We start from the raw sequence: 14,538 nt of genomic DNA on the forward strand, positions 1-14,538 counted from the left end.
TTTAATTAGATAGGTAGTGGGTAACCTAATTTATTATATAGTAGAAGATATGATTGTTTGAAGTTGACCTAAAACATATAACTTATGAGTGACTTGTAGTAACTTCTCTTTAACTCTTTTCAAAGTCGAGGTGTTACACATCCTCATGCTTACCACTCTGAAATTGGGGTTGTTTCATCTTCTTAAGCCTATCATAGCACTATTGATATACCGATGTAAAATTAACTTTAGGAGCAACCTGTGCACCAACAATTGGTTCAAGAACCACTAGTGGCTAACCAATGAACATGAACACCTCAATTTTGTTGTTGACCTAGGTTCTGTGCTACCAAAGAAAGGCTCTCTTACACACCAATCATCCTCAAAAACATGAAACAACAGAGCTCCAAACTCAGAAGGAACATGGCCCACAAGAACCTCAACTTGTATCTCAAGAGAAGCCTCTCTAGTTGTACCGCTATCGGGTGCCACTCCATAGGCAGAACCTCTACCTAGTACTAGTCATCGACCATGGACTCTAGCTTGGTCCCTACCTCTATCCCTATTTGGAGTCTCAACAAATAATTCCCTCTACCTACGGAAATAAAATCTCTTGTCCTCGACATCTGCTAAAATGTCTCGCAATAACATAACACAAGTGAAGGTAACCCGGCATATAAGAATTGATGATTAAAGGTCGTTACCTAAAAATCTTTGTAGCCTCTTGAAGATTACAGGATCTCGATTTCGATCCTCAGACTCTACAAATACTTGGTTTGTACACACTTGAGATTTATGAACCTGGGCTCTGCTACCATTTTGTCACGAACAAAAAATAGATGTGATGAAACTTGTCTATTCCTACAAAGACAACCCGACCTCATTGCATTATAAAAATAAGAAAAAACAGATATAGTAAAACAGAATAAGACAAAGGAAGAAATCATATTCATTTTATACAATACCCTAAAATCTGGTTGGCACTCGTATAAGACAATAATCAAACTTTTAAATTCGAAAGATAAATACGAGTCTCATTCTTTGATTTTTCAAGTAGAAAAAAAACCTTAAAGATAAGGAAAACAAGCATACATGAAAAGGGTGAGTACTAACAACACAGAACACAATAAGCAACCTGCTAAATAAAGTAACTAGCTAAAATAATATCCCTGAATCTCCAATGAAACCTCCTTTAACTAAAACATGCACATAAATAAGCCTAACATAACAATTATGGAAAGCATGACTCACGAGTTCAATATTCAACGTTTGATAGCCACGATTCAACAACAAAAAAATCAAACAATTCAAACTCAAAGGGAAGTACTTCAGTTAAACATAAAAAGTTCATTAATCTCAAGTATCATGCAAGTTATGCATATGCATCAGGTATCAAGTCACATTATCAATTCACTAGCCGAAAACCATTTCTCATCGACACAATATCACTTGCCGGCAATGACCTCACATAATATCACTCGCTGTAAAAGACCTCATCTTAATCATACTTGCCAATAAAGACCTACGCATAATCGAATTCACGGATAAAGACCTCAACGTCACAACATTTACTTGGACCTCGGCATCACAACATTTACCCGACAAAGACCTCAACATCATAAATCATCACTTGTCTCATCATGGTGCTCAGAATCAATGCACACATGCAACATCACACCACACATAAGAGACAAGAAATTGTACAATTCAAGTTCACATCCATGTTTTAAAGCATTTCATCAATCAATCAATAAGGGCACAATAAGGCAATTTACATCATCATGATCATCACGTTACTTTTTTTTATCTCAACCCTTTTTATTAATTTAGATGCAACAAGTTCATATTTTAACCCTCCACCTCATTTGTATTACTCCTACTACACAAGCAACGAACGAAGTATACAAATTCAACTAGAATACAATATTTAGGAAGCCATTTTTCTTAATTCAAAGAAAAACAACTCCAAAAGTGAGCTTTCCCCTTCCAAATGACTTATAAAGCAAAACATTCCAAAATAAATAAGTATTTATAATCACCCATTGGAAATAACAATTCCCACAACAATAATATAGACAAATGGGTCAAACAACTAAATAATACCCTAACATATTGTTGTCACGTGCCACTAATAAAAATACAGAATTCAAAAGATAAATACAAGTCTTACTTTTTGTTTCTCAAGCAGAACAAAGCCTTAAATAAAAGGAAAAGAGGGTCCTCCAGATAACAAGCAACTATCTGTCAGATCTTTCAGTGAACCTCCACTGATGAGAGATGAAGAAGATGAATAACATCACGTTATTGAGGTCTCGGAACCTACACTAGTGTAAAAGCAAGAGATAAGTAATAACAATACGGTACCATCAAGAAACATACTAAACAACTTAACTGGCTAGAAATGAATACCCCTTACTCTCCAACCGAACCTCCTCAAACTACAACCAACACATAAATTAGCCCAACCTAGAAATTATGCAATGCATGGCTCACGAGGCCAATTTTCACAGTTTGATAGCCACAAGTCAACAATAAAATAATTTTAATTTAGTCAAACTCAAAGTCAAGTAGTTAAGTCACACATAAAGAGTTCATTCATATGAAGTATCAAATAAGTCACGCGTAAGCATCAAGGTATAACGTCACATAATCTATTCACTAACTGAACCATTTCTCATTGGCACAATGTCATTTATCGGTAATGATCACGACATCATAACAGTAAAGCAATGACCTCGACATAATTGCACTAGATGATAAAGACATCTATATCACAACATTCAACGGCAAAGACCTCAACATTACAATATTCATAAGCAAAGACCTTGGCATCATAAATCATCACATGTCTCATCATGGTGTTCACAATCAATGCACATAATTGATATCACAACACATAGAAAAGACAACAAATTGCTTAATTAAAGTCCAAACTCATGCTCAAGTATTTCATAAACAATCAATAAGAGCACAACAAGGCAATTTACATCATCATGACCATCACGTAGACTTTTTCATTTCAACTCCTTTTTATTCATTTAGATGTAATGAGTGGATAATTTAACCCTTTGCCTCATCCGTATTACTCCCAATATTTCAACTCCTTTTTATTTATTTATATGTAATGAGTGGATAATTTAACCTTTTGCCTCATCTATATTACTCCCAATACACAAACAATGACGGAAGTATACAAATTCAACGAGAATACAAGGTTTAGGAAGCCATTTGCCTTAATTCAAAGAAAAATCACTCCAAAAGTATAGCATTCCCCTTTTGAATCACTTCCAAAGCCAAACAATCCAAAACGAATAAGTAATTACAATCACTCATCAAAAACAACACTTCCCACATCAATTATGTATAGAAATAGGTCAAACAAGTCAAAATCCAATGTCAAAATGGATGTTTGAATATGAAAACTATTACTTGTCAACATTACTCAAGGTTTCAGGAACTCATTATGGAAAATCATTTTGAAAATGGGCTTAAAATAAGTTGATAAACCCACTTTTAATTCAAAATCTAAGGTCATGGAGAAAACCATTTAAAACAACCCAAAATCTTTATTTAAACTAATTAATTAATTAATAATAATGGAAAATCAAAGATTTAGAGTGAGATCATTATCCAATGATTTCCCTCAAAAACTCCCAAAACTCAAAAATTGTGAAATAAGGTTGCAACCCAATATTTTTGAAAACATTCAGCCAATGTCAGATTTTCTCATCATGATCACAATCTAGAGTCATGCTCTCGCGATGAGTTAGGTCAACTCATTAAAGTCGAAATTGCGTGCGATCGCAAATCTCATCTTTTAACCTAAATTTAAGAACTAAATTTTCAAAACTCAATCATAAAATACTCAAGGTCGATATTACGAGGGGAAAATGGTAAAATCATGAAAAATTCTAAAACTTACCGATCAGGTTATTATATATAGAAGATAGGAAACAAGTCTAGCACTGAGGGAAAAGAGGCAAAAGAGTGAGTATAATATATTGATTGGAGGAATATTGAGGTATTTTGTTACTAAGGCTGCATGACATTGATGAAATGCCATGTGGAATAGTTAATTAAACAAAAAAGTATAATTTATTGAAGTAATTCATGATTTTTTGAGTTATCCAAATATTATTCGCTATCTACTTGTTGTTTTAGCATTATCATGCACTTGCTTTGTTAATTCATGCATGGAGCTAATTCAATCGGGGTGTTTATGAGATTTTTAAGGACTATTTAGTTATAGATTAATCTGGGAATACTTACAAATTCCGTAGGTAATTTTATCTTTTCTAGTGTATAAAATGATGTCATGTTTAATACTCAACAAATGACAAAGATGATAGAAGTATATTTTTAATGTTCATGAGTAGGTGTTCAAATTCACATAAATAAAGACCAATTCTTTTCCTATTTTGTTTTTTCGCAAAACATAACATAACATACATTTTAGTTAATTATATTCTATGCACTAATAGCCAACCTGCTATAGACATTGTGGGAGAAAAATCTTTACTATAATCAGAAAATGTTGTGTAGCGACAAACTTGAATTAAGGTAAAGTTTGGTATTCACAGAAATGCTAAACCTATTTTGTTGTGGCTTCTTTAGTGATGGTAACTGAATCATGTTTAATTGATGTTCTTAATTTGTTGTTCAATTTTGTGCTCATCAAGCTCTACGGGTGTTGCTTTTCCCAGAATCAATATTGAAGGTTGCTGAAAGGAGATTTGTTCTACAATTAAATTGGATATTACTGAAGTTGCGATTATTTTCACATTGTTTCAGATAAGCCATCAAAGTTGTATAACCACCATTCCATTGGTAAAATTTGCCTTTTTAATGGAGAATCCATTAAAATCAACAAGTTTGAACAACAAAACAAGAACTTTAGAACATAAAATGGTGGATCAACACTTAAGTTAAAATAAAATTGTAAACGAAAATGACCAGGTTTGGACGATATCTAACTATCCTATATATACTCGTAGGAGTATATTATGGGTCTAGCCCTTGATCCATACCCCATCCAAAAAAACATAAAGAAAAAAAGCAAGAACTAAAAAAAATTAATAACACATCTTAATTAGGACAATTATGATTGTCTAGATCTGTTATTCTTCACTTGAGCAAGGTGTATGTTTTTTAATAGCACTGCTCTTTGTTTTGATATACATCTCAAAACCGTTTGTCTTCTCAACTTCATTCTTCTTGATTTTCTTATTCTTTGATTTTCTGACATCATGTTTAAAATCCATTCTAGTTTGTTATCCAGTATTTGTGGTTGTTCCTTCTCGTATTCTTCAGCAACAGGTTCATCCCATGACTTTTTTCTCTTATTCCCATCATCTCTGTTGTTACTATTCACCCACTTTTCATTAGCTCCAGCCATGATGGATTTCGCTAGTGCAATTGAAACTCCTGGAGAGTCATTTGAAATCGTAGGTATATGGTGAATTCTTTTAATTAGGTAAGTAAGAAATTAAATGTTTTTCATTTTAACTTACAAGTTCAATATTTATATTTGGAGATGAAAAACGAAAATATTGTTTTGGAATTTTTATAGATTAGTTGCTTTAATACATAATAACAAAAAAGGAATTTTTTCGGAGAATAAGATAAAGTTATCATACATGTGACTTGGTTTAATTTGATGCATAGTTTAAGAAAGTAATTGAGAGTTTTTAATTTTGTCATCTTTAATAAATGATTTATATTTAAAAAACATCTTTAAAAAATAAGTAACTAGTTATAATTGATAGTATTACTTTAAACAGATGAAAATTAGTTATTTGGAAAAATCTAATAAATAGTAATTGTGATAATATATGAAAAATTAAAAGGAAATTCTTTTTTTTTGGCAAAGCAAACAACAATTCAACAATACATCCAAAAAGATATGACAATTAAGATTTTAATAAAATTCTAATGAAATTAACCTGTTGTGTTGGTGGTGGTTGAAGCTGATGATGGCTGACATCCAACCTGCGATGGACATTCTGATGACAATGGCAAAATTGGCACTGGAAAGATTTTATGCTACCGATGGGACCGCCAGGAGGAAAATCCTGAAAGCTATCGGCAACATCAACACTAGCTAAAAGACAACGATTGCACTCACCGTAAACGATTAGACCTTTAGGATTATAAATGTCCCTAGCAACTTGATTTGCTCGAAGCATGGTAGCCATGATGATTGATTGATAATTTCTTTTAGGGAAGAAAATGAGTATGCTAATTTGCTTAAAAAATAGTTTATTAAACTTTGAAGAAATGGTCTAGTTAAATAGAAAGTTCAAAAAATATGAATTTGATAAAAACTTAAATAATTAATTATAGTGGATTATTCATCGAACATAGAGCTGAAATTCAGTTTGAAGAAAAGATTTATCTCATTTATTTTTATTATAGTAATAAAAAAATACGGAAGGCTATTTTTAAATTGCATTTTGCACCCATATATATATATATTTTTATAAATTATCTTGCAAAGTAATGAAATTACTTGATTTTATAAGAAAAAAATAACTTTCACATGGGAAAAATTGGAATATAAACATTTAAAACACACATAAAATTGAAAAATATTGAGTAAAAAATAATATTGACCTTCTTGCAATGTAATTGGTTTGCGTTGTTGTAATGTTATGAAACATTGAAAATATACTACCACAAAATATATTATATTAATATATAAAGTTCAAAATTTAAAACTATATATCAAATTTATATTTACCTTTATTCTTGTTATTTAACCTTAATAACATCATCATTTAAATATTATAATATATCTAAAATTACAAATTGTACTTTTTTAGAAAAACATCTCAATAAATTGTTTATCTTTAATATTACATATCCAATCATTCACAGTATAAATCAAACCCCGAGAACATAACTACCAAAAATATAAAAATCAAACTAGGGAAATATAACTATATGGAAAATTATATATTAGAAAATAAAATGAATCTGGAAAGTTCATTGTTAAAAGTTTGAAGGGAAATCAGTACAATGGCAGCTTTTAATTTTCTCCTTCTAGAGTTGTTTTTAATAAAAAAAATATTGTTTTTCATTGTGCCCTTGTTGATTTAAAGAATAAGAATTTCACTATTTTTTAAGAAAATAAGGAGGTTAGATTGCAAATATAAAAAACCAGGATTAAATATAAATTAGGAAAAAGACATATGTTAGGGTGTAAAATGCAATTGACTCATTTACTTTGAATATACCGAATTCAAACTTTATTTCAAAATTAATTAGTTATCCACATATTAGATACACTTAAGTAGATTTACCTACTATAACAAATAAATATGATCTCATATTATGAATTATTACATCATTGAATATTTGTTAATTAGTAAAAAACGTGGTTAGTTTTATATAAAAAACTAATATAATTTGTATCCCAAATTTGAAAAACTATTTTGAACCTCTTTTCGATTAATTACTATTTTAAATAATGGCCATGTCTAGGTATGCTTAACCTTATCACAACTACGATGATTTTTATTTGAGAAATATAAGTAGACTAAGAAATTTTTGGAAGTTTCAAATAAGAGGTTAGATTGAATTTTTGGAAGGTCACAGTCTTCGCATCACAATAAAGAATAGCATTATGCAGAGTAAGCAAATTCATACACAAGATAATATCAAAGTTTACCTTCCCCAAAATAATCAGGTCTACCCAAGTATCATACCCGACCAAAGAAATAAGATAACTTTGATACACTCAATCCACCACTAAGGATTCACCTATTGATGTAGAAACATGAATAGGCAGAGGCGTGTAAGCAAACATTAAATCAAATCCAACACTTATATAAGTAGGCACATCCGAGAAAGTAGATCCCAGATCAAACAATTTAGACGTAGTTCGTTGGCAAATTGGGAGCATACATGTGATCAAAGAATCAAAAGTCTCAGCCTTAGTACTAGATCTTTAGCTACGAGCAACTAGACTAGAACCCTTACCTCCACCCTACGAAGCTCGAGAACCGCTGAAGTCCTGCAGCCATTAGCGTTTTGTGCTCTGCCTCGACCCCTAGATGGAGGCACAGGATCCCTACCTGGAACAGCTAAGAAAGGACAGAGAGGTCATGAATGATTCTTTATAGGGCACTGTTTCATTATGTGACCTAGATCCCACAAATGAAGCGACATCTTGGCAAATACAACTAATATTACATACTGGATAAACTGTCATAGCTACCTCAGCCAGAGCCATAAGAACCTTAGGCTAACTGCCCAATCTCAATTGTTGATATAGAAGCATGAACCGGTCCAGACAGTGAAAGAAGAAACTACCTATCTGTCAACCTCTGCCTCTAGATGAACAAAAGAACGGGCCATGTTGGGCTCCCCAAACTCCTCTAAGACCATAAACTCTTCCTTCTGGCAGTGCTCATAGTAGGCTAGAAGAAATCTCCCCCCTCTGGTTGCCCTGCACACATAAGACCTGATGGCAAAAGTCAACTCCCTAACATACCAGCAAAGTCTCTTTGCCTTATCATGAACGTTAGTCAAAGCATGCCTAGAAAGCTCATAGAAATGTTCTTAAAATCAAATTTTCCTGAATCAAGCTCTCAAATCTCAAATGACTCTCCTCCCCCACGCTCTAAGGAATGAAGCGGTCCTCGAAAGCACTTGAAAAGAAACCACATTCTTCCAGAGGAGATCCAAATGGTCTAGACCTCACAAAAGTCCTCAAAAACTCTCAAGCACCACAAAACTAAAGGGAAACAAACCGGATGCCACGAGTATCCACCATACCAGCTGCCTCAAACATCTCATGGTACAAGGTCAAGAACTCATGAGAGTCCTATCACGACCCGAGCCTAGCCCTTAACGTTATCGGCACATGAGAACTATTTTAGATCCCCAGCGGACCCACTAAAAATTATTTCCATCTATGAAACGTAATAGTTAAAGATAGATGTCAGGACAAGATCCACGACATCTGAACTACTAATAAAATTGAAATAAAAATGGAGTATCCCGGAAGAAAGGAGGTCTCACAAAATACTATATATTAGTGTAAGATGATCTCAACAAAACAACTGTTGATGATCCTGAACAGCTGCAAATGCATCATAAAAGATGCAAGTCATGTAACATTTGTACATAAGTTTATGAGTATGTAATAATACTTAATTAAACAATAACATAATTGGGGCACTAAAAGCAACTCAATGATACACCAATACATGAATACGACATGAAAACCCAATACTAATTACAATAAGATATGCAATCAAAACAATGTGAGAATAATATAATTTACTCTTGGTGGGTTTCTGTAACATACAACCATTACCATGATCCTAGTAATGATACAATGTTTTTCCACGTTGCAAGCGCCATCACATACCTTGTCGGTGCAAATTGTGACTATAAATCCATCAGATACTCCTTCTAAGAGGTAGTGAGGAGTCGAATGAAAAACCGATGCTATCATATTCCACATAGGCTACACAGTTATATGGGAATTTTTAGTCATAAATGAGTCTAACCCAATTCGGTTTTGCATACTACTCCTAAAATAATCAATACCAACTATGTTCAATATACCTTTTTTAATGAAAGAGGTTATACATTACACAAGTACTTTCCAAAATGTCGGACTTACTTGCATTTAAATTGTGCCTTTATGGACTTATCTTTCAAGTCCAACATCTCTCTGTCTCTCTCTGTCTCTCTCTCTCTCTCTCTATATATATATATATATAACATTCAAAAATCCTAAATGTACTGCTGGCCCAGGGAACCAAGCCTTGAACTTCAAAATTAAGGCCTTCGCGAACTGCTAGTGCGTCACCCCAAGGCCTGAACTTTAACACCCCAATTTAGTTTAGAATCGAAAAATTGTTCCTACCTTCTTCTTGTTTCTCAAATCTAGAACCAGTACATGAGAACTTTTATATAATTCCTTTTGATAACATAACTTTACTAAATCAATGGTCCATATGGTATTTTACATGAAACACACCATAATATTCACAAAATTAAACAAGCAAAATCTCCATTGTTAAAGAATTGAACTCAATACCAAGAACTACGAGTGAATACTTTAGATTTAATGATTTCTTGAAAAAATTTAGATGTAGGGTGACATTACGAAAAAGTTCAACACTGGGAGAAGACCTACATAAAGGGAAAGAACAATTTTCTTTTCGAAAATCAAATGAATCTTAAAAAACGCGTGAAACCTAGTTTTGTTAACTTGAAGGACGCTTGAAATCAAATAGATGGTTTATCATTTATTAGACCCTTATTTAGGTAAATAAAAATGTTGTTAGGGTTAGAAATAATGGTACAAATGCCATACTACCCATCTAAAAATGATTGAGATGCCCTTAAAAGAGATGTTTCACTAAAATAGGCATAACTTTTTACTTCATTCTCAAAATTTTTAAATCTATGCTGCTTTGGAAAAAGGGCTCAAAATTCATCAATTTGTTCGGTAATGGGCCACCTACTTCTTATATGCTAAGAGATATGATTGTTTGAAGATGACCTAAAATATAAAACTTATGAGTGACTTGTGCGAACTTCTCTTTATCTCTTTCCGAAGTCCGAGGTGTTACACATCATCATGTTTACAACACTGATACTGGGGTTGTTTCATCTTCTTAAACCTATCATAACACTATTAATCTAACGATGTCAAAATAACTTTAGGAGCAATTTGTGCACCAATAACCGGTACAGGACCCACCAGTGGCTAGCCCACCTGAACATAAACACGTGGATGTATTGTTGACCTAGTTTATGCTCACCAAGAAAGGCTATTTAACAAAGAAAGCATCGTCAACGTTTTGAAACAATAGATCTCCAAACTCACAAGGAACATGGTCCTCAACAACCTCAACTTGTGGCTCAAGAGAAGCCTCTTAAGCTCTACCTTTGGATGGTGCCAATCCACGGGCATGACCTCTACCTTGTGCTAGTGAACGACCATGGACTCTAGCTCGGTTCCTACCTCTATCCATATTCGGAGTCTCAACAAATAATCCCCTCTACCAATGGAAACAAAAGCTCTTGTCCTCGATATTTTCTAAAATGTCTTGCAACAACTCAATAGTAGCTATGGTAACCATACATATATGAAACGATGAATAAAAGGATGTTACATAACAATCTTTGTAGACTCGTGAAGATTACAGTCATCTCCATTCCAATCCTCCAGAGTCTATTAAGACTTGGTTTGTTCACACTTGAGACTTATGAACTTTGACTCTGCTGCCATTTTGTCACGACCGAAAAAATAGACGTGATGGAACATGTCTATTCATACAAAAACAACCAGCCTCAATCCAGTAAGAATGAAAGAAAAAATGGATATAGTAACAGAAAATAAGATAAAGGCAGAAATCTTATTCATTTTATACAGTTTTCTAAAATATGGTCTTCACGTGCACCAGCCACTAATGAAACTAATGAATTCTAAAGATAAATACAAGTCTTAGTCTTTGTTTTCCAAGTAGGAAAAAACCTTAAATAAAAGGAAAAGAGGGTCCACCAGATGACAAACAACTACCTCTCATTTCCTTCAACAAGATTTGACTACTAGGACAAGAAGAAGATCACGTGAGTTCGGGCTTGACACCAACACAACTATACAAGAAAAGAGTGATTACTAACAACACAGTACATATCAATGAACCTGCTAAATCAAGTTACTAGCTAGAAAGAATACGCTTGACTCCCCAATGAAACCTCCTTAACTACAACATGTAGATAAATCATCCTAACATAGCAATTCTAGAATGCATGGCTTAGCAGGTCAATATTGAAATTTTGATAGCCACAATTCAAAAAAAATGTATCAAGCCATTCAAACTCAAAGTCAAGTACTTAAGTTACACATAAACAGTTGATTAATCTCAAGAATCAAGAAAGTCACACATAAGCATCAGGGTATAAAGGCACAAAATAAATTTACTAGCCGGAACCATTTCTCATCGATGCAATATAACTTGACGGCAATGATCTCAGCATAATAACACTTATTGTAAATGACCTCAACCTAATCATACTTGCTGGTAAAGACCTACACATCATAGCATTCGCCGATAAAGACCTCAGTATCACAACATTCACTGGGAAAGACCTCAACATCACAACATTCATCCGAAAAAGACCTCAAAATCATAAATCATCACTTGTCTCATCATACTCTAAAGAAGCAATGCACACAAGCAACATCAAACCACATAGAATAGATAACAAACTGTACAATTCAAGTCCACATCCATGTTTTCAAGCATTTCATCAATCAATCAATAATGGCATAAATAGGTAATTTACATCATCATGATCATCACGTAAACTTTTTTCATTTCAAACCCTTTTTATTCATATAGATGTAACAAGTAGACAATTCAACCCTTCACCTAACTTGTATTACTTCTAATACACAAGAAACAGAGGAAGTATACAAATTGAGCTAGAATACAATATTTAGGAAGCCACTTTCCTTAAATTAAAGAAAAACCACTACAAAAGTTGAGCCTTCCCCTTCCTAATGACTTCTAAAGCTAAATAATCCAAAATAAATAAGTATTCGCAATCACCCATCAATAATCTAGATAAATGGTTCAAACAACTCGATATCCATTAGTAAAAGGACGTCTGAATTTGGAAACACTACTCAAGGCTTTAGGAACAAATTAGGGAAAATCATTTTAAAAATGCGCTTAAAATCAGTTCATAAATTCACTTTAATTTCAAAACATTAGTTCAAGAAGAACCCCAAATTTATCAATCAAAAATCTTGATTTAGACTCATAAATTCAATTATAATAATGGGTAATAGAAGATTTAGAGTTAAACATCATCACCAAAAATATTCCCCTGGAGAATCTAGTCAAAATTGCCTTTCCAAAGCTCCCTTTAACTTAAAAATGGTGAAAGTTTGTGGGAACCCCATTTCTTGGAAAATATTCTACCCAGGTCTCATTTTCTCATCATGATCGCGGCCCAAAGTCACTCTATCGCAATGAGTAAGGTCATTCAAATCATTAAATCTTACCATCGTGATCTCAAATCTCATCCTTTAACCTAAAAGTTAAAAAACATCTTTTCAAACTCAATCATAAAAAACTTGGAGTTGATATTGGTAGGGGAAAATGGGAAATTTATGAATCTTTCTAAGAACTAGCTATCAGGTCATTACAATGAAAATCTAGGAAACACGTCTAGCGATGAGGGGAAATAGGAAAAAAAGTGAACGGATAATACATAGTAGTGTCGGCAGAATGAGCCCATATTTGGTGAAACGCCTACCTGCCCATATTTTAATTGGTTTGGTGAGCGAATTTTCACAGGGGTAAAATATAGGTTGATACCCATATTTAACCCATAAAAATATGTATAAACATGAATTAGCCAAATTGGTTAAGATTTTACCTTTTTTTCACTCACAATCACGATATCACTGAAATAGTGTAACTTCTATTCCTTTTTATATTATTCTATAGAACTAACTATTCTTCTCTATAATTGAAAAGATGAAGTCTTTGACCCTATAAAAAAACTTTTGTTAATCATAATTACATTTTATTTAATTATTTAATTTATATTGGATAATCGACGTTTAGTGTAAAATAAGCAAATCACGCATGAGTATTTACATTGATTAAAGTGCATAAGCATGTTTTAGTCCTAATTTATTTACTTTGAAATTAAAAATACTTTCATCTTGTTAATACATAAATTTATTTTATATTGAAAATTTATACAATTTCTTTTAATTTTATGATACAATAAAACTTATTGAAACACGTTCAACATTTTTCATCTAAAAAGGACTAAAATATTTTATCCATATTTAATTCTTAAGTTAAGTACTATTTATTCATGAAAATATGGGTAAAGTATGGGTAAACTAGTATTTTACCCAACTCAATTATTACCCAATCAATTTTTACCCATATCAAATTTGGGCTGGTTTAAATATTACCATTTTATGTTACCCATTTTCAAACCGCCCACATTTCATCCAATCCGCCTATTTGCCACCACTAGATGGGAGAAAGATTGAGGTGTCTGCTTGCTAGGGTTGCATGACATGGATGAAATGTCATTTGGAAATAGTTAATGAAACAAAAGTTAGTAATTTATTGAAGTAATTCAAGATTCTGGAATACTCAAAATATTAATTGCCATCTACTTTCTATTTCGACATCATCATCGCACTTGATTTGTAAATTCACATGTGAAGCTAATTTGATCGAGGAGTTTATGACATTAGTTTGGAACTATTTTGTTATGGATTAATCAGGCAATACTGACAAATTTCATAGGTAGTCTCATATTTTCTAGTGTAAAAAGGGATATCATAGTTAATCCTCAGCAAATAGTAGAGCTAACAGAAGTATATTTTTTATGTTAATGAGTTTCTGTCCAAATTCACATAAAGAGAGACCGATTATTTTCTGATTTTATTTATTTCAACAACATGATATAACATGTATTTTAGTTAATCAAATTCTTAGCACGGATAGCCGACCTGCAAACGTTGTGGGAGAATACTCTTTACCATCATTGATG

Source organism: Solanum pennellii, chromosome 7 (assembly GCF_001406875.1).
Source record: "Solanum pennellii chromosome 7, SPENNV200".
In the NCBI taxonomy this organism is placed as follows: Eukaryota; Viridiplantae; Streptophyta; class Magnoliopsida; order Solanales; family Solanaceae; genus Solanum; species Solanum pennellii.